Below are 26165 nucleotides of genomic sequence, written 5' to 3' on the forward strand. Positions count from 1 at the left end.
AGAATCCCTGTGCTTCTGTTTCTTGCCCATCACTGGGAGTTGTAATTCTCTGAATTAATATAGTCTTTAGTCTTATGGTCAGAGGGAATTATTACAAGCCTTGAATCTGATCTCCTGTGTAATATACTATAGACAACTCCTCAGCTGCTCAGACAGTCAGAGAAATGCTGGCTGGGAGTCATCTCTGGAGGTGATCCAACCCCCACAGCGCAGGAGCATCAGCAGCACTTGATCAAACGTGACGGCACCTAGTTGAGTCCTGAAAAACCTGACAGTCAAAATCTCAGTTTCTCTGTCTAAACTGCTCAAGTGCTGCTACATCTTCTAACAAAATAGTTCTGATATCCACTCTCAAGATCAGCACACCATTAGCTTTTTTCCCATTAATTGAGTTGACTTTCTTCCTCTCTTCTGCTCAGCAGAAGACATTTATCTCTGAGCTTTCTTTTGCACCAGAAGGGCTGAGATCCAAAGAACAGGATGACTGTGGCCATTCACTCCATTATATCATAATGGCAGGAAAGTCAAAGGATATTTCCCATTTAACACCATATTTCTAGGTGACTAACAGACTAGATTTCTACTACAGTTCCCTTTTCAGGACCATACATCTCCTTTCTCATGAGTTGCTCTATAGGCACAATTACCTGTAGTGGTTATAAAGAGCATTAGGAATTTACAGCAACTAGAAAACTTTTCTGTGACTACTTTGTCAGGAGGAACCTTTACCATAATCATTCAGTACAATAAATAAAATGCACACAGCTCTGTTTTCAAGTCAATACTGTACAAATGAAAGTTTCACAGACTGTTTCCTCTTCAGAGTGGCTAAATATCAGAGAGGGTAATAATAATAACAGAAAAGCAGGTTTTTTTGGCTCTGTTCTTGCAGAAACACAGCTTGGATTTGATTTGCTGCTATTCACAAGGGTCATGCTGTGCTCCTTTTTCATGCATGTTTAAGTGGCTGTTAGCTTTTTGCAAAACATTCCCAGAACCTACAAGTTTCATGAGTTTGTCCTGTAAGTGGCTTACATTATGTTTCTCAATCAATCCAGTAAAAGCTGCAGTGCCAGGCAGCTCTTACCATATGCCATACAGTCTGAGTTCAGAGCTCTTAGACGCAGTGAAGCAGAGATGTTCACCATATATTTTTTTCAATTAACTCTTGCGGAAAATAGCTAACATTCGCACGCATTAATTGTTCATCACTTCTGACTGTGCTCTGCAAACCCTACAGGGCCTCTTCATATTTTCAAAGCTTAGTAACCTGAACGCATTGGATTCTTAAAAATCGCTCAGCAAAATGTACTTTTAACATCTGGTGGGATTTAAAAAAAAAAAGTATGAATTCTGCTGTTTTGTTCTGGGGAGAAAAAAGAAAGAACACTCTAGGGACACCTCCAAACTGAGCTATGTGAGACTGCTGAAGGGTAGCTGCTTGTAAAGGAGGGTGGGGATACAGCAATAGGTTATTACCTCCGCCACAGCCAGTGGCACTTAAATGTCTCAGATTTCTGTCTTATTAGCTAAGGTCCTGCTGAGCTCATTGCCAGGTGAAGGAAGTCATCCTGAGAAATGGAAAGAGACCAAGAGTGGGTGAAGGTGTTACTGCAGAAGGGAGTAAGCTGGTTTCAGGTCCATGCATGCTCTGATCAGCTGACACAGCCTTTTTCCTCTGGAAGCAAGATCTAGGCTAGATGGAATGTAGGAGGACAGGAACTTGGATGAAGGGACACACCCAGTGACAAGGAATAGAGAAGGATAGAGAGAACATTTTACAAAATAAGTTCTCAAGAACAAAGTTTTCTCTCTCCATCCATGCAGATGCTACTGTCTTAATGAAAAAAAATCAGAAATGAGATGCGGGTTTTTTTTTCCTTGTACTTAGATACCTTGAAGTTTTGCTCACTACATCATTTGAATTTCCAGTACAGATACTTAGGAAAAACAAACTATTAATAAAATAATTTGCAAGCAGTCCTCAATTAAACTGGTTCTTCCAATTCTACCTCCTCATACTAGTGATGTTGTATTCAGTATTGATGATAGGAATGGGCAAAACATGGTTGGCTTTTTGCTTGTTTTAATTGCAGATTCCCAACCAAATACACAGGCCAGAGGTAGGCTAGCCAGTCTTGCAGCTGCCCAGGAAGTAATGCACCCCTCCCTGTCGTTCCCATCTTTCAAGTACTTCCGCATACCAAGTAATGTGAATGACTGGGATGCAGTTTGTTGGTACCCAGTGAAAAAACCTAGGAAACATCTTGGAGAGGTACTGAAATATAGCGAGTAGGAGTATTTGGAAACTTGGGAAAATTAAAAATAAAAGGACAATCTCAACCATAGCAGCTTTGATTGATACATGGCTTTGTTGAAAATGTCTTACTACGTCAAATAACAGCCCTCGATTTACTGGTAAGATTTGAGCACTGCACCACTGAGGAATTCCCCTTCCTGGGCACAGGGTTTGGTGTGTTCCACATCCCTTGCACTAGCATGCAGAGCAGCCTCTCCAACCTTAAGCCCAGTCCAAGCTTATTAACACGTTTATTGCCTTAGATCCTATCAACAACATTACAGCCTGGTTCTGGAATGCCCAGAGTTTTGCTAGACAAAACTGCTAAGCAGTCAGCCAGGCGGTTTCAATTACTTGAAAATGACAACGTTCAGAATGAAGCATAGCAAAAATCTTCCACTGCTGTGTTTTTCCCCCCCTCCTCTGACACCTGGCACAGCATCGTTCATGATTCATTGCATGGCAATGCAATTTTGTTTTGAGGAGTTTTACTTCTATGGCTCACTAAGAGACCTAATTGGCACTTTGTACAATGGCTCCATTTTCTTTCCATCGTTCACTCTATATAGCATAACAGTGCCTTGATTTTTGCGATGACTTTATGGATACTGAGCAGTACAGACAAATCAAGCTTTGAGCCCTATTGCTGTATTCCTAAGAATACCCAAACAGAGAAGCAGAGCAGAGAGGTTTGTGATGTCTGTTGTGTTGCACCAGGAGAGCTGAATGAGAAGCAAGTGCAGAAGTGGGGCAGTTCTACTTGCAAGCACCCAATGGCAATGCTCTCAGTACTCCGGTGTTCATAAAAGAACACATCTAGTTACACCTCAACTGAATTTTGGCAACCTTCAGCTCAGCCACAAGTAGAAGAATGACATCTTTAAACAGTTGGGTAAGACAGCGCAGCTCACCTGAGCTTAGGTGAGTACTGAGGAAAAAATACAGGTGTTGTAAGTCTGCGTTGAGGTCTGTGAGCCCTCTTTGGCTCCCTCCTTGTTATATTTGTGCAAGGAGTGTGCCAATGTCTTCACTGTTTGGACATTCACAGCTTATCACAGGTTTTCAAATCACTTTGGGAACCCCTGAAGACAATAAATATGAGTTTATCAATTTAAATGGAACCCAAGAGAAACTACGGACAACATTCTGCATGGGTTTGATTGCTATGCTGACTTTCTGCTCCCAAGACAGGAGACTGTGCTCTGTCTAGGATAATTTTAAACAACTGATTTAGAGAACTGTTTATTTTTGGGAACACCTTTTACTTTTGGAATGAACAAACCATTCTGCTTTCAATTTTCTGTTCTTTCTAGTCTCTCCTGGATGCGAGAACTCATTGTTACAGTACCTGAAACTCCCTCCATAAATACATTTGTTCATTTTTTTCACCCATATTTTGAGTCCTTAGAACTCAAAGGGTGCAAACATTTCATGAAGAATTTTATTTTGAAGCATGTGTGTGTATACATATATATATGTATGCCTGCTTATTGCTCATTAACAACAACTGCATCTTGCATTTCGCATTGAACTGTTAAGGTTGAGAGCAGTTTATTGTTGCATGTTGCAGTGGCACTTAAATCCAGTAAGCTGGATCCTAGAAAAGCTGCTGGCATTTCTAACAGTCAGCAACGACCAGACAGACACTGGGCTCTCCCATCCCAATGAGAATCACAATTATTCAGTCACTGGGTCAACTTCTAAAATCATCTGGTAGAATTATTAGTGCTCCACTACTACAACTACTCTTGCATAAACTTGTGCAGTTTTACCCAGTGTGCTCAAATTGGAAAAATCCAGAATTTACTGCAATTTATTCTCTGCTAGAACGCATCAACTCTGACATCTCGAAGGAAGAGCTGTGAATTCCCCTTGGCTTACACAGGGATTTCAGATGAATGTTGACTAAAGCATGGCAATTTGCATGGCACAAGCCTGCCTTTTGTTTCCAGGCAAATGTGGATTTAACCACAGGCACTGGGCATACAAAAATATAGGCATACATTAACATATATGCCTTTTTGTTTCATCATCTCTGGTCTCATCACACGATGTGAATTCTACAGACAGTTATTCTCAGCAAACAGGATTACTTACTACAGTAATGAGTTGTATATAGTGTCAGGCTTAGAAACACAAAGCAAATTAGCAGTATGTGAATGCATCATTTATTTTATACATCTTAGGCTGATCTTACCATCAGAGATAAGGCTATACAGTTTGACTCTCTCCTTTTTGTTTTGTATTTAAAAAAAGCACAATGCAAACAGAAGGCAGACCTGGCTATTTATATCAGCTCCATCGGAAGTGGTGACAGGTGTAATTACAGAGGAGAAATTACAGGGCTTATTTCAGTGGCATTTCTCCTGCTGTTCTAGGCAAGATAAAAGATTGAAAGTGTTCCTGACGTATCTCCAAAGCATAGATGCTTCAGTGTGCTGTTCAGGTTATTTTCAGGTTGATTAAAAGCTACCTTCTCAGGTCCTCAGCAGGGAATAGATTGCATGGGGTTTGCCTTTTTGGCTTGATCACCTCCAGGACACTGATTCAGGCAAATCCAGATTTCTTTTTGTTAGGATACTCACTGCTATGCAGATAAACAGAGCGTTAAACTCATCAATGGCTCTGCCAATCTACTTGCACTAGTCTCCATCTCTTACTCTGCCTATCCCACACAAGTTGTGTGTTCTCCTGAGCAGGACGAGCTCATTTCTAGAAAGCTTTTGCAGAGTTGGCAGCTGTTTCTGAATCGCATCTAATCTCAACCAGCTTTCCCAATGCTAAAATGCCATTTTCTAACACGAGGAGCAGTTCTTGGGATTCACATAAAAACACAAAGAACTGGGACAAAATATAGCACATCATACCATTTCCATTTCAGCAGTACAAGGACAGCAGATGAAGTGACAGCACTGAAGGCAGCAGCAAGTTAAGCACCGCAAGCAGTGGAACTGGATGACACCAGAGCTCTCTGGCTCAGGGCTGCTCTGCAGGATTTCAGCATGCAGACAAGCATCACTTTTGAACACTGAGCTGCTCTCAACTGTGCTCCAAAAACCTTTGTCAAAGTGGGGAATGATACAAAGGTGCCTGCCTGAAATTCAACAAAGCCTTACCTTCCCTCCCAGAAAATCAAATACTAACATGAAGACATTAAGGAGGCTCTTAACAGCAAGCCTGAAAAACAAGGAGTGAGAACAGAACAATAGCTCAGTTGCCTCCCCCTGATTGGGTTGTTTGAATAATGTTGGCTTGTTACCTAGCAACATAGAGCTTATTGCTAGGCTAGTTACAACCTAATTCATATTTGTCATAATTTGTGTAATCAGAACTGATCATAAATAAAGACTGAATACAATCAACTGACTTCTGTTTGCAATTAGAATCAATCTAAATCAGAGAAGGACATTAACAGCTCAGTCATTGGTTCTGGCTGACTTACTCCCATTCCAATCCTTCTACTCAGTTATTTACCATATTGTCCCTAGCCACAGTCTCCAAGGTAGAACTCTGGGTAAACTCTTTAGAAAGAGGCATGGCTTTAAACACAAATAAAGGGCAGCATTATACCCAGCTTCAGCTAGAATTTCTTGGGCAGCTCTGCTCACTTCCCCATTACAGGTACTTTTATTACCAGCTCTCCAAAATAGTTCTCTTCTAGAGAAGACATTCAGCACTCCTTCACAGCACTCATCATGCCTCACCATCAGGAAAAGCCTGCAGTAGCTGTGCAGCTGGTGTCAGGTGTAAAGCTCACAAGTGATGACACTGATTTACCGCTGCTGCTGACCTGTTCCAATCTCTGCTGTGTAGCACCTTCACCTGCTGTCACAAAAGGCTTTGGTGGCATATGGGTATAAAACTCACACAGCAGCTCTCTCTACAGCTGAGCTGTTATGCACATACAAGACTCATCTGGCTGCTGAATGGCTGTCATCTAGGGTAAAAGACACAGCTGAGCAGGAAACCTCAAAGATTTGAGACTGCTTAATCAAGTGAAAACTAACAGGAAGCAACACTCAGATACATAAAAGGGAGTTGCAAAGAGCTGATCTCTGTGCCACCTCTAGATGAAGAAAAATCAGAATCTGCAGGAAAAGGGTGTTCAGACAGCAGAGCACCGGTCAGGACCACATAACAAACTGCATTTGGGGAGACTGTGAAACCATGGATCTATACAGCAGACCAGCCTGAACCGTTGCTCTCCCTGTTTCATATTTGGTGGATTTTTTTTTTTTTTTAAATATATAAATCTTCAGAGGTGCCTTCCCCTGCAGTACACTGGATTGATTTACATAGCAGTTGATTAATCTGTGTACCCCTTTTGGGCTGAGAATCCTGCCTTGTTCTGCCAGCATGGCCTCCAAGACTTTCCCCTATAGCATCTCAACAAATGAGCAACCTACTCTTCTTTGAAATGGAATTAACTTGGCAGGTCCAGCCAAAATGCTTTTTCTCTATGCATATCCAAATCAGTATAGATAGATGTCAAAATAACTTGCCTATAGTGCTTATTCTCCTTTTTGCTAACCTGGAATAATTTCCCAGGCTGAAGCTATTACAAGTTGCAGACATCTTAACGTGGTGGACACTGCTTCCAGCTTGTGGGAACCAGTACTAACACTGCTAAAGGCAAAAAGCTCAAACATCTTTCCCCATCTAAAAAATTTACTCAGCTTAACATAACTAATGATGAGTCTTTATTTTTCTGACTCCAGATGAGACCCAGGAGCTTAATTCACGTGCATCACCAAGGCACCAAGAACAGAACAGACCACTCTCTGAAACTAAAGCACGTTTGTGGTAGCAGCACAAGTGGTGCTCAGGTCAGATGTAATGCTGGGGGAGGCTGGTCAGAGAACTCTGTCTTTGGATACACTTGCTCAGCCCTTTGAAAGCCAGTAGCAAATACAGCAGCATGGTGTTTTGTAAATGACTGTACACTCTGTCTCCCACTGGGAAAAATATGGGATGCTGAAGAAACACAAGCAAAAGCTATCCTTCAACAGAGCACTTTCCAGGATCAGTTCCAAAGGATGCAAGACTCCCCCGGGGCCATCTCCATCCTCCTTGAGGCATAAGGACAACCTCCAACATCACTTGCTGAGGAAAGAGACAGGCTTTCCTCCAGGGCTCCTACAGTGGGTTTCTGAAGTCATGCTTTGATATTGGGACATTAGAGAGAAAGTAAGAGGGAGAGATGCCATACATTATCTTGCAGTTGATACATTCCTTAACTAAGTGCTTGTATACCTGAAATAGTTTCTTTCTGGCCTGCAATTCTCCTGCCTTAATGTACAGTTGTACAGTCTCAGAAAACCAAGACAAACAACACTTATCTGCAGATCAGCAAGAGCCTCAACAGGATTATCTATTGAACTATCCAGTTCTCAGCTTTAGTAAACAAAGGTGACAAACATGGAGACCAGACCAAGAGAGCTGCAGAGCTGATTCTTGTTCTGTCTGTGTGATGCTTGATATGAGACATGAGTACTGCAAGTGTCTATTTCCCACACAGTATGCATTATACCTGTTTCCCAGTATGTATTACAGGCTTCAAAAATACTGGACACTGAACTTGGCAAATATAGAACAGTAACAGGGGACCAAATCTGTACTATACCAGCCTCTGATAGCTGAGCTTTTCCTTCAGCTTATGTTACAGGTTCATGCAGAATCCAAGATGCACAATGGTGGCATTTACACATAAACAGAAATAAAGTTAAGGAGGAAGTGACAAAGAATACAGCCCTACTGAACTTTAGAGCTCTGAAGGCCAAAGATTAAGTATAAATAATAAACATGCTTAAAGAAATCTCATTATCTCTGGGATTGTGACTCCAGAGCTCTGAACATCTGGTACAGGCAGCACTCTTCCATCACAGGAAGTTGAAGAGAGGTTTGTGCATCTCTGGGGGAGTCTATAGCCAAAAGGATGCAACTTCTTAACCAATAACCCATTGTATTAACTCAATTAGAGGGAATTTCAACTATCAAACAGAAATAGAAACCTCAAAAGAAGTTTAAGGATCCTAAGATTCATCCACACGCACTGAAGTTTTAGAAGGGGAAGATAAGTGAAGACATTAATAAATAAGTTCCTTGTCACTCCCTCTGAGGCACAGGCTGTGAAGGCACAGTAATTAGACAGGATGACAGCTCTGACTGACAGCTGCTGATGTACACATAATAGACTGCAAGAGCCTCAGCTCCACACTGGGGTTGCACAGGGGTCAATTGGATCTTCCACATCTGAGTTTGTCGGATTTTTTTGCCTTCTAGCACTGCAATGTAATCAGAAGGGAGTTCTTCTGGGCGAGTTGGACACAGTAGACACCTCTGTTCACAACCCATTCCCTCATCACAAATCCTGCAATGAAAGCATCTGAAGAACCATGGAGTTTAAGTGCTTTGATAAGTGCTTGGGTGAGTGTTTTGAAGGGTAACAGGGGGCTGATAACATTTATAAACAGGCTTCTTGTGTCACTTCTGACAGTAGGATGGACACATTAAAGCAGTTTAGGTAACTTCAAAAATTCACTCTATCAGCTCAGCGTGTACCACCTCGCTGCTCTCGCTAATTTTCTTTCAATGATGCTAATTATCACACTGTTTGTTAAAAAGACACTTGCACAACCCCTCAATTCCATGAAATGACAGCAAATAACTGCAGCAGGAATACTGAAAAGAAAACTGTTCCCCCTTTAAAAAAAATTGCAGTGAACTAAAAGGACAAAGAAAAAAAATCAATTTATTATTCACTATAGAACATATTTTGTTATCCTGAATAAACACAGCATCAGTTCTCAAAGCCTGTCTGGAACAGCAGGGAGCTCACAGGATAACAGGTATTTGTGTGCTGCTTTAAAAAAAAAAAATCAGGCATAATGATGAGTGTCATAAGTATGAATAGGAAATTCAAGGTTTTTTTTTTTTTTTTAAATGTTAAAAACTTCAGATTGCATTTGAATTTGGAGTTCTTCTACAACGCTGGTTTGGAGTTCTAGGTCAGAAGTATACTGTGACATTGATTAATTAGGTTACAACCAACTCCTCTTTTGTTTTACTTTAATGTACCAGCCTGAACACTGCAGCAGCTCTGCTGATTCACAAGGAGGTTGTACATCACTGGGGCACTGACATCTGGTAGGGAAGCGAGGCAGATGGATAAGGGTGGCAACAGTTTTACACATCTAATTTTAATCTGCTGCCACAAGCCCGCAGAGACCCAAAATGACTTATGCATTGCCTGGCCACAGTGAGATGGGCAAAGGGGTACAACTTCCTTTGTGTGAAAGCAATCATAACAAGATGTGAGTTCATGTTGGTATCGATTGGATGTGGGGCAGGAGCAATCAATTACTCCTGGAAAGATGCTAAAGCAGCACATCCACTCACCTGGCACAACTGTGTTATTGAAGAACAGTTACAAAAAGGAAAATAGATTCACTGTTCAGAAAGAAAACATTTTCCCATGATGTTTAGTAAAGGTATTTTCAGATAGAGAAGAAAAAACAGAGCTTACTTTTTTTTTTTAAGCAGGGTGGTGACTGAGCCTTCACAGATTTGAAAAGCACCATGAGCAATTAAATCCTATACAAAACGTTACTCAAGTTGATCCAAATAATGCTCATCTTTTAAGCTCTTACTCAGCCTTCAAAGTGTTGGGGGTTTTGCTTTCGTTTTCTGCTGTTTGTTTAATGTTTTATTTATACATATACATTATAAAGGTGAGGTTTTACTGTATACTTGCAGCAGTCAAAAATGGAAGTGAGAAATTTCAGCTGAAGACCTATTTTGTTCTGCAGGTATGATTGATGGATGTCTACAGCTACAGGAACTACTGCACATATAGAAGTGTAATAACAGAAGGGAGCTCTGTAGCATTGCAGAAATCTCAGTTGGAGTGGCACTGCATTTCTGACACGATCACCACATTTAAGCCCTTTGTGTGCAACATGAGCTGGCTAAATAAATAGTCTTGCTTTTGTACTCTACAGCATAACACAAGATATTAGATAAAGACTACAATACACATCTTTTTTGCTTCTTCTCTCCCAGCACCTGCATACACACACAATTCAGACCTCAAAATTGATGTCTGTTGCAGCAGCTTTGACTGTAACACTTGGGCACCAGATTTGATACCTGCATACTGTTTAGCAAATTTGCTGCAAGAAGCATCTGCACCTTGTAATGCTAAGCCTCATGATTTTCATGAGATCCCCAAAAAACTGTTTCATTTAGTATACATTTAATTACATGACAAAACACATTTTATTTACAAAGGAAGCTTTTTTTGTCTTTGAGTACAGCAAACACTGCCAGATATCCAAGAAATAAAAACAGTTCATGAACTTGCATACACACACGTGCTGTCATAGGAACTGCTATCACGAGCAGGATACATAAACTGAACAAGTGGAATTTTGCAGGTGCTTCTGTATGAAAATAATTTAAATCGGAGCATTCCTCCTGCTAAACCCAATGCATACCAAGCAAAGCCATTCCCTGACTTCTGCGTTTAGCTGTGTTGTCGCTTACACAGATAGCATTTAATAGCCTAAGAAGGAAGTGTTTTATTCAGGAAGACACATTTTAATCCATCAACATATTAAGTGAAGCTAATGTGTCATTTTTTTTTTTTTTTGCAGTGTGGAGCAAAAAATTAATTCTTTGATTCATTGAAACTGATATCATTTTTGCCTTGCATTTATTAAAAATTGATGGCAATAATACTTCAACACCACTAAATACGAATGGGCTCAGAGCAAGCATTTCAGGTGGGTGCCATCATCGGATGCAAAGCTCCCCAAACTCCATGGAACTGCTCCCAGCTCTGGATTCTGTCACAATATTGCAGTGGAAGGGGAAAATCTGCAGCAGTCTCATGCAAATTTAAAATAAGGAGATTTGCTAAATGAAACATGCTTAAAAATCCATCAGCAACCCAGTTTTATCCCTTCTGATAGTTGATTCATTTTATTCAGTGATGTCTTTTGTCCTCTGCATACTGAATACTTTGTAATAATAGAAACACTGAAAAAGTATGTTATCATCATAGCCTAAGGATAAGAGAGGCAAAACTTACAGGGACAAGTTATACATTTTATTGAACTAAGTGCTACTGTTAGACAAAACACACTAGCTTCCAGAAAAGACCATAATCATTGTCACTTCAGAGAAGCTGTTTGCCCTATTCATTCCATTTCCATTTGCACTCATGGAAGCAAGAACAGGGGAAGAGGCGCAAGTGCTGACACTACCACTGCTTATAACCTGTACTGGATGACATCCCTATTCCCATCACCATCAGTTTTCTGGATTTAATCTAGCACAAAATCCCAAAGAAAAATCTTTCTACACACTAAGTTATTTGCTGTCATTCCAGAGATGGAAGCAATGCATTTATATGCAGAAGCACGCAGCTGAACGTTGCTCCTATGTAAATGATTCATTTCACACTGAGACATTTCCTTAATGGGGTAGGGAAAGAGAAGTGCTATACCCACATATTGCAGTCTGGCCCTCGATATTTGCCTCAGTTTCTCATTTCAATAAGTTAACAGCACACTTCCTTGAAGTGCTGTGAAAATAACTACACTAAAGGTACAGGGAATCCAATCGCTCTGGATCTGTTAGAGGCTTCCTCAGGTCACAGCAAGGAGTTCCCCGTATGACTCTGTGCTCATCCACAATGGTGACACTGGGAACAACAGTGCTATCCCCAGCAGAATGTGACAGGCAACCATCTGTAGAGATGAGAGAGGTCACCACAACACATTGCTTGCGCTCCAGACACGGGCAAAAAGGGAAGACAGCAGGAAAAAAGCAGGTCCTGAAAGAGGCTGTTCTCCTACACCCTGTTTTTAAGGCTTTAGCAGGGATTTGATTATTTTATCCTTATCTGCCAGCATGAAATTAGCTTAGATCCTAACATCCTGAACAGCCAGCTCTGGAATTTAAGACAGATGTGGAAACCCCATGATTTGAACTGGCAAGTGGCTGCACAGTACAAATGACTGTAAACAAGCGCTGGTGTGGAGATGGGAGCAGGTTAGGCCTGGAGAAATTCAGCCCTGAGCATACAGCAAAACTGTACCAGATGCTCTGAGCCAGCTCATCTCCAGTTTACATCTGCAGCTTTGGCCTTTGCATCTGTTACAAAATTAGTCCTCAACAGATCTGTCTTTAGAGTTATTTGCTACAATTCATCTCTACATAAACCTGTATCACCCCCGTCCTAGCAAACAATTATAAGCTGATTTAAGTTCATTAAAGGTTCTTATTTCATTCCTGTGATATTCAGTATTATCATTTGTGACCATGATTAATCACAGCCATATGGAACAGCCAGTGGAGGAAGAAAAAGCCACAGTGCTCTGGAAGTAAAATTACAGTAAGTTGTTTTCACACACAAAGTTCTTTGAGATTCATTTTGTGATGTTCTGACCAACAGACCAAACACCATCAAGAGAATTTAATTCCATTCAAGGCAGAACTTTTCTTCAATCCCCTTCCTTTTCTTTTTTACATTTAAAATTCTGCTTTCAATTATTTCTATTTGTTGACTGGTCCTGCAGTGCCCAAACACAAAGGCAGCTATGAAAGCATTCTAGGCTGGGAGTGAGTTGGTACACTGAAGGAATAGGCTCAGCTACACTAGGATAACATTTGCTGCCCTGCTGGCAAGCTGATTTAGTTTGCAGTGTTTCTTTATACACTCTCCAGATGTTGCCACTTCATTGCTCAGACCATTTACAGACTGTTGATAGATTAGAAATCTCACCACTAAAATCCCCCACTGATCCTAGTATTGATCCCAGTTTCTAATCTGCGGCATAAGTTTGCCCCTCACCTCACATTTGTTTCCTAAGCAGCTGCAGAAGCACTTATTGATGTAGTGTGACACCAAGCTTCACGTACCAGGGAAGTGCTCTGAGCAGCTTGGCACATGCTGTGATATTGCTGCCTTCACCTCAAGACCTGGGCTGATGTTGTTCAGTCAACATCCTGCGCTTGCCTTAACACCTTAGACCTGTCTACATGACGTCTTCTGCTGCATTAAGCCTAAACAAGGAGAGTGCTGAAGAAGCTGCCCTGCTCATCTTGAGTGTTAAGTCCATACTTCAGCAGTCATGACCTCACATGCTGGAGTCTACCTTACACTCATGCTTTATTCATGTTTTCCATGTTCTAACACAGACATTTTGACTTTACAGCCCAGCTGGATAAGTGGGAGGTTTTTCCCTTTTCTTGTCTAGGTCAAATGTAGAACAGGAGCATCATACCCTGTAACTGGTGAGTCACCAAAGAATACATGAGACCTTGGCCCAGTTTTCACCTGGTTGCACAGCTCAAGACAACGTAACATCACTGTTACGTGATGAGATTCTTGGAAGCTGTTTCTACAGTGCCCACAGCCATATTTCTGAATATAGATCTCACTTTCCAAGTTTAGAGATGCAGTCACTGTGGATTGCACAGCTATTACATGTGCAAATACAGTGGATAATGAATGCAGTTTCTAGCACAGAAGGTCTAGTGAAAGCCTGTATTCTATACTGAATTCTATCCCACAATATAATTATCAGAGAAGGTTGAACCTGTCAAATGGTAACTTCCATCAGAAGATTTTCTTTCTCCCCCTAAAATTATTCAGCACCTGCCAGGTCCAAATCAGAAATGCTTCCGTTGCTGTTAATTGGCATTGGATAATCTTACGTTACCATCTCAGACATATTTGCTGAGGATTCGCTTCCATCGTGCTTGAAAAATGTCAGCAAATATTTAATCAACAATAATAATTTGGATTAAGAGGCAAACAGCAATGAACGCCTACAGAAAACAAGCCAAAATATGAGCACGTGATTTGACACAGACGTGGCTGGATTCTGCTGTAAATCTAGCATTGCTGCTTCACTTTGGCATCTGAAGAAACTAATTTTTGCAAAAAGGAATGGGAAGAGGGATAGCTTATTTTTTCCTCATTTCCTGAGATGGAAATTACTATTAGATTTCCCTTAGTCATTTTGCTAAGCACATTTTCATTGCTGGATATAGTCGGAACATAAGGAAAAGGAAAGAAATGAAGGAAAAGGAAAGAAATAAGAAAATACATTTCTGTCATAAGAATAAGCAATAACTCAAAACAGGAAGAAGTCCTCTTTGCATGCTTTTTAAAAGTTAACAAACTAAATCTATTCCAAATTTCAGATGTCCCTGTTCATTGCAGGGGAGTTGGACTAGATGACCTTTAAGGATCTCTTCCAACTCAGTTCTGTGATTCAAACAGCAGAAGTCTAATACCACATTGCATTACAAAGGGTTAACAGGCATCTTCACATACCTTGCCAACACTAATGGCCCTTCTTATCTGCATTTACAACAGCCTCCACTTCCAACACTAGAATGCTATAAGGAAATCACTTTTGTATTTCTAAAATGTTTGCCCAAGCAGCTCTTCCAGGAAATAATTCTCTATTCTGCTTATTATACATAACTCTGTTCCAGAGATAATTGTGAATTATCTTTGATGTCTGGCTGAAAGGTTGCCTGCATTTCAGTGACCAGGGAATGGCTGTAAAGTCTTGAAAATATTTATTGTGTAGGTAAAGCTGTCAAACCAAGTTCCACCAAGTAGCCTCCATGCAGTGTCCTAAGTTAACTTAACTTTATGGCTTTGGGATTTAGAAATCCTTAAGTTTTAACAGGAAAATCTTTGCAGTGATAACTTTAAAGGCAGAGGTTTCATATCTTTGAAGATATTTCATTCAGAGAATGTTTTCCTTCCTTTCTACCTGTTAAAGGTTATTCTGCTGTCTGCTGCAAAATATTCATCTGTAAATAAAGAAAAAAGACCTATCATTTATGTTGATCCAAGTGTTTTGCTTTTGTTTTTGTTTGTTTTTTTGTTTTTTGTTTTTTTGTTTTTTCAAGTCTATTACTTTCAATTTATCTACTCAAAAAGGGAAAGTTCACTTTGCCTGGCATGGAGCACACAGATCACTCAGCCTGTAAAACAAAATAAGAAGCTCCAAAGCTCAGCTTGTCTTCCATCCTCATTAGTTCTTGAGTGGTTAGAAGGTCATCTGAGACAGCAGCTCATATATGGATTTTAAACCTTGATTAGAAAATATTGTAGTGTTAAAGTTAAGCAGTAGCTGGGAAGAGTCAGAGAATCAGCTGTGAAACACCTTAGAATATAAATCCCTTGGAGCAGAAACTATTTCTTGTATAATGGCACAGTGCTAGCCCAATGGGACTCAAATTCGTTGACCTCTACATATTATGGTAATACATATAGTTTCTTTAAAGACTTGAAATCAGGCAGACTAAACTCTGCAGAACAAGCAGTGTGCTGCAGTGTGTTCAAACAGCACTCAGCACACTGGGTTCCCCGTGCCTTATCCATACAAATGATACAAGAAAAAAAAGACTTCTCTAGAAATGCCAAAGCAGTGTCAGGAGTCTGCTGCAAGCTTCAGGCTATCGTAATTAAGTCAGACCAGGTTATACTGCCAGTGGCAGGAGAGAGAGCCATGCACTGCATCATTTTTAACCTCCTATAATTATATAGAATGGGTAAACAAACACTGCTTGCAGTGGGGCTAGGAGGAGTTTCTGAGCACAGGCTCTAACACTAATTTGGAAGTAGAAGTTTGACACCTATGTCACCCTACCATCCCACTATAAGTGATGGGATAACAGCAACTGACCTTCCACAGCAAAAAGCATTGGAAGGCCTTTCAGATGTGTCCAAGCCCTATTATTTAGGAATCTATTAGCTAAAGAGCAAAGACTTTCATTTCCATCTAGCATTACTCAAGTGTGAATGATGAAAGACAGATGAAGACGAATAAACCCAAGTTCTACTTTAATAAATTGGGAGTCCAGTGGTAGAGCGAGGGGTATGCCCTCTTCTCAGCAGTAAAAAGGAATAGCCAAAGGACAGAGGTGCCTTCTTTCTCCTCCTTTAATTCATTTTCAAACATTCAGAGTTTAGCTTCCCCAGCTGCTGATACTGTAAAAATGTTGCTTGGCAACATGGTAACAGGGGAAAAAAAAATTCTTCAAAAACATTAGGAGTTTTTGTCCTTAGAAATGTACTAGTTCAGCACATCCAACCTCCTACGGATCCATTTTAGAGAAAAAGAGGCAAAAAGATTTTTTCCCCCCAATGAACTAGTTCCAGCAGCCTTTAAAGCAAAGCATTCAAAATGGGACAGGAAAAGGTGCGCCCTGAGATGCTCTGGGGGCACAGGCAGATCCCTACATGGGAATGACAGGCAAGGGAATGGAAAAAGGCACTCAGCATTCACCTGACATCTCACACAAGATGCCTGCAGACAAAGCAATGTTGCAACCGCACATGGAGGCATCACGCTTTGAGTTCTGCCATGATTTAGGATGCAATCATTAAGCTTATCTGTTCTCCACCCCCAAGAACCAGATGCTCGCTAGCGCTGTCTAGTGGGGACACAACCAATCTCCTTGAAGAAGAGGCAATACAGGCAGAAAAGCAGCAGTTCCAAGGACTCGATGCTGGCCTCTGAACTGTCACACAGTGAAGGGGCTACCCTGTTAATTATTATAATGAATTCTCACAGACGTCAGTGCTTACAGCAATTTTTACTTTACTTCTCAGTGGGTCCTGTTAAGTTCACTGTTTTTCTCCCCTCCTCTTGCACTGAAATTCAGTTTCACACAGCCTCAGAGTTATTTCTGATTTATACTGCTGAATCATGATTACATGCATTTACTACCCATAAACCAGAATAGAGCCTTACATCCAGATAAGATGTTTTTGGTCATTCAAGGAAGAGTAAGTGATACAAATTCCTGCAAACAACACAGAACACAAGTACCAGTGTTTTTAAAGCAAAATCCCAAAGGGCATCTGCCTTTATTTAGCTAGAGGTAAAAGAATTGGAACACAGAGTTGTAGTGCAACAGCACAGGCTCTTCAGCATTGTATGGCATCCTTTCTGATGATTTTAATGCTGGGATTAGTAATCTAGAGGATGGGTCTCAAATAAGATCAGAGTGTAAAAAGGTATGCCAAATTTGAGTTGTACCTATTGATTCTCACAGTTAAAAGTAGAAATACACAAGAACAAGAAGGGGATTCTGGAATAAATCCAAGACAGAACAACATATGCCTATAAGCAAAAAAAAAAAATAATACAATTAAGGGAAGTAATGTGTGCCTTGTTAGAGTGATATAGATAATGAATAGAAAGCCATGGAGAGGCTGAGAAGAGTCAGGCCAAGTCAGTCTAAACTTGGGAAGCCTTTAAGTAATGTGTACAGAAAAAAAATCTTCCAGAACAGATCACTGGAACTCTGCTAACTCAAACTCTTGCTGCAATGCCAATTTAATTAACATGCTTAACTGCTTGGAGATCTCTAAGATTATTCACTGGATTGGCAGCCCTTCCTCACTGCTAATTGCATTACTTTGCAGTGAAAGGAGATGAATGAGTACAGTAGCCCCATCTTTTCCTGCTAAAGGAGGAGAATCACAGCAAAGTAATTTGACTTTGACATACTGTCTTGCTTTCACAGGTTTCGTTTATATAAATAAGCATGTGTGAGCTGCTGAGAGCTAACAAGCTGGATGGCAGCATAACAAAGTCCTCCAGTGGCTGCTCACAGCGCAGTGAGTTGGCAACACTCAGTGCAGCCATCCGACATAGAAATGCTCAGCTTACCTTCCACAGCACTACACATTCACTCAGCATCATGCACGCTCCATGCCTGGAAGCAGTATCTTGTGTGTAAGCAGTTTCTGGAGACTCCTATTAAACATAAAGTCCCCCCGAATGAATTACTGCCTTGCACGCTCTTGTTTGACCATCTCTGACAACAGAAGGGGACAGAAGTAGGATGGCAATATTGCTGGTATGGACAGAGCCTGAGGTTAAAGCACAATACTTAACGGATGACAACATTATTCCTAAAGAGCCTGGTACTCCCAGATTAGCTCATCCCTGGTTATATTGAGGCTGGAGCAGCCAGAAGGGAGATTAGCAGTAGCATAAAAGGGCACTGAAGGTTTTGGGTCCTTGGGGTCCCGCAAGCTTTGAAAGAAGGCTTCCAGCTATGCCAAGGGACAAGCCTGCAGTTTCTTTGACTGTGGAGGGGGTGAGTTTGGACTGCAGGGCTGCCTTAGGGCTCTTCTGTAAGTATAGTCTAAATATAAACTTGCACCCGTGGAGTCACTGGAACTTCCAATGCTGACTTCAACCTTAACATTTAATCTTGCAATGACATTTAAAGCCAACAGTGATTGCCAGTGTCTCCTAGAGATGCACACACGTCTAAAGGCATCCAATTCCTTGAACCTAATTGCAGTGGAAAGCAGCTTCAATACCTTCTCCTCTGTATGCATAGGAGAGCTAAGCAGCAGCCAAGAAGCTGCTGACCCCTTTCTACATCTCACCAACACCCATGCTGTATGCAGGAGGAGATATACTCTGTGCCCCAGCTGTCTGGTAATTACATACCTGGGACACTCTTTCCACTGCACAAGTTGCCCCACGCCCATGGAAGTCCAGACTTATATTTAAATAACTGAAACTCAGAACTACTTTGAAAGCGTTTTAATCACATCCATCCCCAACAGGTTCAGAATTCTTATTTAAAAATACCAGTACAGAAAAGCTTGCTTTTTTAATTAGCATTTCAGCACAAAGTTAACACCACTTCTGATCAGAATGATATCCATAGGACAAAAACTGCAAACCCCAAAACCCTCACACAAGCATCATTGTCCTTTTAATTAAGGCTGTGAGTTCATAGGCACAGTTTGGAGACAACAGGAACATGGCTGTAAGTGAGATCTGACTTGATATTTGCAGTCTGTATTACCATTATAGGATTGTTTTATGACAAAAATCCAAGCTGAAAACATTGAAGGAAGTAGTCTGTATTTTAGTGCTCAGTTAGTCAGCATATAAATCACACACAAAAAAACTCAGTTCCAGAAAAGCTCACATTTTCCTCTTAATTACCCACAGGAATTGGCTTATCAAATTGCTCAGTGGTTTACTCTTAAGTAAGTCTGAATAAGAAATTATTCTCTTTAGTTATTCATCCTATTGAACGATAATAATACCTAATATTTCTTATTCTTTTCAAAGTGTAAAGCTCATTACAATTAGCAGAGGAACATCACCACAAAAACAAAACAAGCTATCCTGATGTTCCAGATCAGGGAGACACTCAAAGGCATTGATTCTATGTTACTTCCCATGGGGCTTTCACAGTTTGGATAGACAAGGAGACAAACCCCCCACCTCCCACCAATTACATCCATGCAGCACCAATGCTGTAGCATCATGGCTGCCTATAGCAGAGCAGAATTTGCCTCTGGGCAGAGCCCAGAAAGCCATGTGTTCACAACACATCACAGTTAACGCTGAAATGCTACTATCTGCCAAAGTAACAGCCACTATACACTTTAAAAGTTAAATATATAGGTTCACTATTAAAGATTAATGCTCAGACTACTGCTGAGCATTAAGTCAGTCCTGCTCCCTTGCCACCCATTGCTCACTTCTGACAATGCGTTTTCAACATGCTAATTCCTGCATTTGTGCTAATACTACAGAATGAACTGTCATAATGATCTAGATTAGGGAATGGAAGTGGAATAAAACAAGCCCGTTTTCTCTTAAAACAAAAGCAGCTTCAGTGCTACTGCACAAAAATACATCACAGTTGAGCACACAAGTGATTTCTAATTAAGCATCAGTACAATAATATAGATGTGTGCAAGTTGATATTGCCTCAAAAACTTTGACCAGGGAAGCAATGGCCCTTTACTGGCTTTAGTCCTTGAAGGTGCTGTGGTTAGATTACATCTCTGCTTCATACACGGCTCACAGTACAAACAGTAAATAGACTGATCGACAGACACAACCCAAAAACTATCCATAGATCTCATCCTAATTAAGCTTCATTCTATTCTCTGATTTACCCACGAACACCATTCCCACCCAATGACTCACTCACGCCAGCAGTACAAGATCACTTCTGAGAACTCAGATTACCTGTAGTGTCACCTACCCAGTGCCAGGGAAACATTGTGAACATGTACATAGTAGAACTCATTATTTGCTCACTATTTTTGCTAGAAATCCTTCACCTTAATCTTTTCCCTCACTAATTGCAGTATTTCCTATTGTTCTTGGAATAGAACAGCTCACATTTCAAAAACTTGCATTCAAATGAGGTATGGGTAGCAGGAAAAACTACTTAGAAATGCATTTGGAAGTTGCAAGAGGTGACCTCTCCACCTCATGACAGCCTGGGCATGATGTGCAAATAGAGCTAAACATTTTCTACAAAGAGACGGAAAAATGACAGAAATAAAAAGAACTTGAAGCAATCCCAGTTAAGTACAGCTTCTTTTAAAGCACAGTCAACAGATCTCCCATCAATTTCAGACCTACTAATGGATGCTGCTAAGAATTTCACGACAGGATACTTTAAGAATAAATATCCGCAAAAATAGTGGTCTGTGTTTAAAAGGCTTACATACTCTGAGCAGACAAAATATTAAGTAGTGACTAACTTTATGATTGATGTCACATACCATCCAATCATTGGGATATTCATTCTTCTGGCCTCATCTGAATAAATCAAAGATATTTCTGTACTGCCATCTGCTTTGCTTCTTATTTTGTTATTGCTGTTCAAGCACTGCACTAAGATAGAAGGGATACTCCAGGTATAGCACAGATGTCTTGATGCAGTTTCAGAAGTTAGAGAAATATCCTTAATTATCAAACAACACCCAGTGAACCCTACACCACACCTGCCTTCTACCCAGAGCTATACTGGATACAGAAGTGTTTTTTCCTGCTTTGAGTTTTGCTCCTTTTCTTTTGTATAGAGATAGCGTTCAATTTCAGAGAATATACGACAGCAATGTAAGGCATGACATTTGTGAACTCTGGCTTCTCTTTCATTACAGTTGGAGAGACTGGGAAACCCTCTTCAGAAATGCTTTGTTTGCTGGGGCAGGACTTCACAGCAAACTGGAGAAAAAAGGCAAGGAAACAAAAAAGATCTTGGTAGAGGCCAAGATTGCAAGTCACAGTCAGTTCTCAGCTCAAAAGTTCTGAAGTTTCTTCCATTCACTATCCATAACGTAGCACAAGATTTCTCTGGGAAGCTCCGGGGTTTTATTACACCTATTTACCACCACAGCACATGCAAAACCCAGCAGAGAACATTGCTCTCATCTCCGCAGTGGGATACGCAAAGACTTAGCCTAAGTGATAATACTGGGACATGAAAGAAGTGCTTCCAGGAGTTCCAAGAAAGCATTTATGCAAAGCAGAAATAGAGAAACCCTCTGACTGCTAATGCTGCAGTGACAAGGAACAGATTATATCTGCAGATAAAACCCTCTTGCCAATTGCTGCTGACAGCAATCAGGGCCAAGTTCAGATAGCCAGGAGGACTCCTACAGTGAACAATGCCATACCTCAGAACTCAGAAGGGAAAATTTTCCCCCTAATACTCTTAAGTGACAGGGGAAAAAAGTCAGTGCCCAAATTGAGGAATATTTAGGCAGTAAATGAATAAAGCGTCAGCTTATCTTATTTGCATGTCCAATGGGTTGTCACAAGTCTCCCCAGCAATCATCCTCACACTCACTCTCTGTGAAAAATCATCACTTCAGGAAGAATCCAGCCTCACCTATTGACCACCCCACAGGTTGAGCACCAGCTACAGCCCAGGAACATTCCCCAGTTTCTCTACAGTAACTCAAAGGAACAGACCTGCAGAATCCACTCTACTTCAGCAAGGCTCTGTTAGCGAAAGCACCTCTCTTCATGTCATTTTTCTGCAAAGAGACCTTTAAAGTTGTCAATTCATCGCCATCTGTCAAAGAAGCCACTCTGTGGCATCACCCGGAAAAGCAGCTCAGCATCACAGAAGTCTCAGTGGAAGGAGCCCACTCACCCAGAGCTCTGAGAAGAAAGATTTACTCCAAGTTAGATAGACCCCCTCCACCTCCTCATTTCCAAGCTGGACTTTGCTAATGAAACAGTTTCTCAGCTGGGCATTCACTGCTAATGTTTTTTTAGTTTGTGTCAGCTGGAGAACTTATTTGTAGGAAAATTTCATGGTGAATAGAGATGTAAGAATAGTGACAGATTCCATGGTAAAAATGCATTTTGCTGATATTTCTTATTTTAACTAACATACTGGAATAAAATAGTGACTACGCTAAGCCGTATCTACATGACAGGCAGACCTGGGATCTCTACCAGCTAAGTAGTGGGTATGACAAACTGTTCCTAATCAAAACCACATGGTGACATTATCATGGCATCAAGCTGGTGCTTAGCAAGCCCTGCTAACAAGAATCAGCACCACTGTAACACAGAACCATGATTTCAAGACTGTTCAGCTTGCTCCTTAAGTCAACATGCACTCCCAGGCTCCCACAGGAAGCTTCACCCATACAATACTGCAGTATGACAACATCGAAACCTTCAGTGCAATCATGACCCAGAAAGAGATGGTTTACACACACCTCTGAGGGAACTGTAGGTTGGACACAAAGCCCCCCATGACTAACAAATGAGAAAAATAGGCTTTGTACTCTAGAGATGCAAATCAGCATTGAAGCATGTTTTCACAATCGCAAACAGCATTAAAATCTCAGTTTTAGTTTTGAAAATTTTCCACCAGAATGACAAAAAACAGGCTTGGAGCTGAAGTACAAAGCCCTTACCATCAAGCCTTAATAAAGAACAAAGACTATCTATTTCATCTAGAGCACTGTATAGAAAGGAATTTCAGCAGTTATAAACTGACTAGTAACATTATAGTTTGAGAGACACATTATAGTGCTCTACAATTATTGCCAACTCATACTAAATTATTGGCTTCTAAAACAGAGATATAAACAGCACTTAAGAGACAAAGACCTGTCAGCATCAAGCTAATCCTAGGCCAATAACTTCCCTGCCTATGGAGCAGTCCACTGGAATCCATATCCACTCCCCAGCAGCAGCCTTTCCAGGTCAGTACACCATTCAGTCAGCAGTGCAAGAAATCAGAGGTCTCAGGTGGGTGGGCTGACAGCTGTGGTTTGACAGTGCGTCATTCAAAGGTGATTTTCAACTATTCCTGAGGAATATTTACGTTCACACACCATCACCAATTGTATTATCACAGCTCAGTTGAGGAACAAAAAGTCCTACAGGGATGGAATAGGCAGCTGAGCCGGGAGCACCACTGCCAGTGTGCCATGAAGTCATAGCTACCTTTAAGCAAGAAGCTAACAGAGCGCAGCACTAGGTCATTCTCACTGCTGAGCTATTAACTGGACAGCCTGAAGGCTTTCTACAGGGAAACCCAGAGCCCAAAGGAGAACCAGCCTTTACCCCACCTCTCCTCAGGGACCTGCAGAGAAGGAGTCAGAACAAGCTTGACTGGTAGCTACCGAGATTTCAGCCAACAGGAATTCCAGGTTGGTCTGATAAAAGACAATGAAGGAGTTTTTTGCAACAGTGCCAGAGAACCCCAGGATAGCTCATGCCTTATCACTGCAGGAGGCTAAGCAAAACGAAATAAAACAGCCAGAGCAGATGACAAACAAAACAGCAAAACCAAATCACTAAGAGGGCTCCCATGCCACTCTGAGGACAAAGCAGAAGCCAAATCATTGCACACCAAAGCATCACTTAGTACCTCCCCACCTCATGGGAGGGCCCAGCTGCTCACTCCCCTTCGCACAGCCCACAGAGGGGCCTCACAAACACCAAGGCTCACTTCTTTGCTGAGAACAGTGAGTAAGGGCTTGTTTAAGCCTGTCATCACAGCAGAACAACATTGTTCATCAGTAAAACCCTTAGATTTAATAATAATTGAGTCTTACCTTGCAGCTTCCAGCAGAGTTGACTTTATGCCATGCAGGGTCAAGATGAGCTGAAGCAGGGCTTTACTGTAGATCAGCACCTAGCAAAGCTCAGGCAAGTACTGCCCTGCTCAAACTCTCTTGGGGCCTTTTAAAGCTTCCCCAGAACCTCCCACATCACCAATCAACCTCCCACCACCTGTGCTGGGCTGCTGCAGGAGGGATGCTGAGCTTAATCCTGTGACACAGGCCCAATGCATGTCCAGGGCAGTGCTTTGCTCTGCCACCTCAGGACAGGTCTTGGTCTTTCCAGTGGCCCAGGGGGCAAAGTCATCTTCAGCCCAGGAAGCTGCTGGCAGAAAATGTAATACGTGCAGAAAACACAATGCTCCTTTTTTTTCTTTTCTTGGCACCAGAGCCACAATAACCACAGTATCTCAGCTCTGTGAACATCTCTTCAGTGCAGAGCTCGGCCCTCAGTGCGCAGCGAGGCAGTGGCTGTTAATCACAGCTTCCCTCCTCCCCTGCCCAGGAGGGAAGGTTAAATGCCAGCAAGACCTTATCTCACGCCAAGCAGCCATTTTGGGTCTCCGTGAGGGGTGTTAGCAACATAGTGATGGATAAGGGAGTGTTTCTCCTTGGCAAGGCTCTCCATCATGTTAAATGAAGGCTTGACGGGTTTTGCAGAACGCAGCCTGCTCTGCACAATGCTCTCAGCAATGAGGGAGCAGCAGCTCCAATCCAGGGTCATGGTTTCGTGTTGGCAATAGCTAAAACAACAGCACAAGGGCTTAGAGACAAGTGCAAGGTGGGTAGGATCCTTATCAGTGAGATACATATGTTTAGTGGTTGGGAAGGCTGTATTTTTGCTGAGTTTCTGAATTCTTTCATGAGTTTAGAGTGGGTAAGACAATGCTGGTGAGCTGTGTGATTCAGATATTCTTTTTAATATTCATGACACAAAGCTGTTGAACTAGGAAGTTGATTATTATTCTGTGGGAACAGAGACAGTTTGGACAGCTAGATTGGTACCGTTAGAAACAAAACAAAAACACAGCAAAACAAAAACCCCACTGCTAAGAAACAAAGAGAAGCTTTTGCTAGGTCAGCTCCTGTGCTTCACTTGGGGAAAACAAAAACCTCTGTTCATTTAGCAGTTTTCATTCCTTGGTTCTTGAGAAGGCATTTGGGAGGAAATTACGGACACTTTTGCTTCGAGGAAGTTTCATTATCAAATTGCTCAACTCATACAGGAAATTTTGCACATACAGTCCCTCAGGATCTGCTTTTGTTTCTTGTGTGCTGAGGGAGAGTTCAGCAATCAGCTCATGTGCATTGTGGAGAGACAATCAAACAAAATAGCTCCTCATACCTTAGGTCATGTGGAGATTCCGAGCTTGGAAGGACTATTTTGGTTCATTGCACTTTGATCATAACTATATACTGAAGATGATGGATTTGCATCCAAGATCTGCTTAGACTTGGGCAAATTCATGCATTTTGGAGATGCTAAGGAAAATCTGGGCCTCCAGCCGATGTCTGCTCCCCACTGACTATTGCTGTTTTAGGAATAGGCACAACAGAAAGGTAAGGGAACTGCATGTGTCATGCACTCTCTTTCAGTGCTAAGGCTCCTTGCAAAAAGTGTCATCAGACTTCACATCTGAGGGTTTTTTTTTTTCCCATGGTTATGAAATTAATCAATTTTTCATTGCTACACAGGGGTCAATGTGGAAAAGTGTCAGGAAAGTGTCTAGCAAGACATATCTCTGAATTCTCCAGAGCATTTGAAATGCTGTACTTATGCAAACTAACACAGCAGTGCTATGTGTTATATGTGAGAACATTCCCGTTATCCTGGGAATAAAGAGATGCTAACAACAGACCTCAGAGGGCAAAGAGCAGATGGGCACGTGAATGAATAGCTCACAGACCCTCAGCAGTGGAAGTCTGCTCTTCCCTCCTCCTCCTGCTGGTCTT

At 41.4% G+C, this 26165-nt stretch overlaps 1 protein-coding gene across 1 annotated transcript in view; it reads right to left on the reverse strand.

The window, feature by feature from the left end:
• The window catches only part of GRIA1 (glutamate ionotropic receptor AMPA type subunit 1), a 166213-nt gene extending 141930 nt beyond the window's left edge, over positions 1 to 24283 (reverse strand). Inside the window, exon 1 of the mRNA XM_090150693.1 lies at positions 24207 to 24283. The gene's annotated coding sequence lies outside the window, so the exon portion shown is untranslated. The remainder of the gene's footprint in view (positions 1 to 24206) is intronic.
• Between the last annotated feature and the right edge of the window lie 1882 nt (positions 24284 to 26165).

The sequence above is a fragment of the Phasianus colchicus genome, chromosome 15, assembly GCF_987193195.1.
Source record: "Phasianus colchicus chromosome 15, bPhaCol1.hap1.1, whole genome shotgun sequence".
NCBI lineage: Eukaryota > Metazoa > Chordata > Aves > Galliformes > Phasianidae > Phasianus > Phasianus colchicus.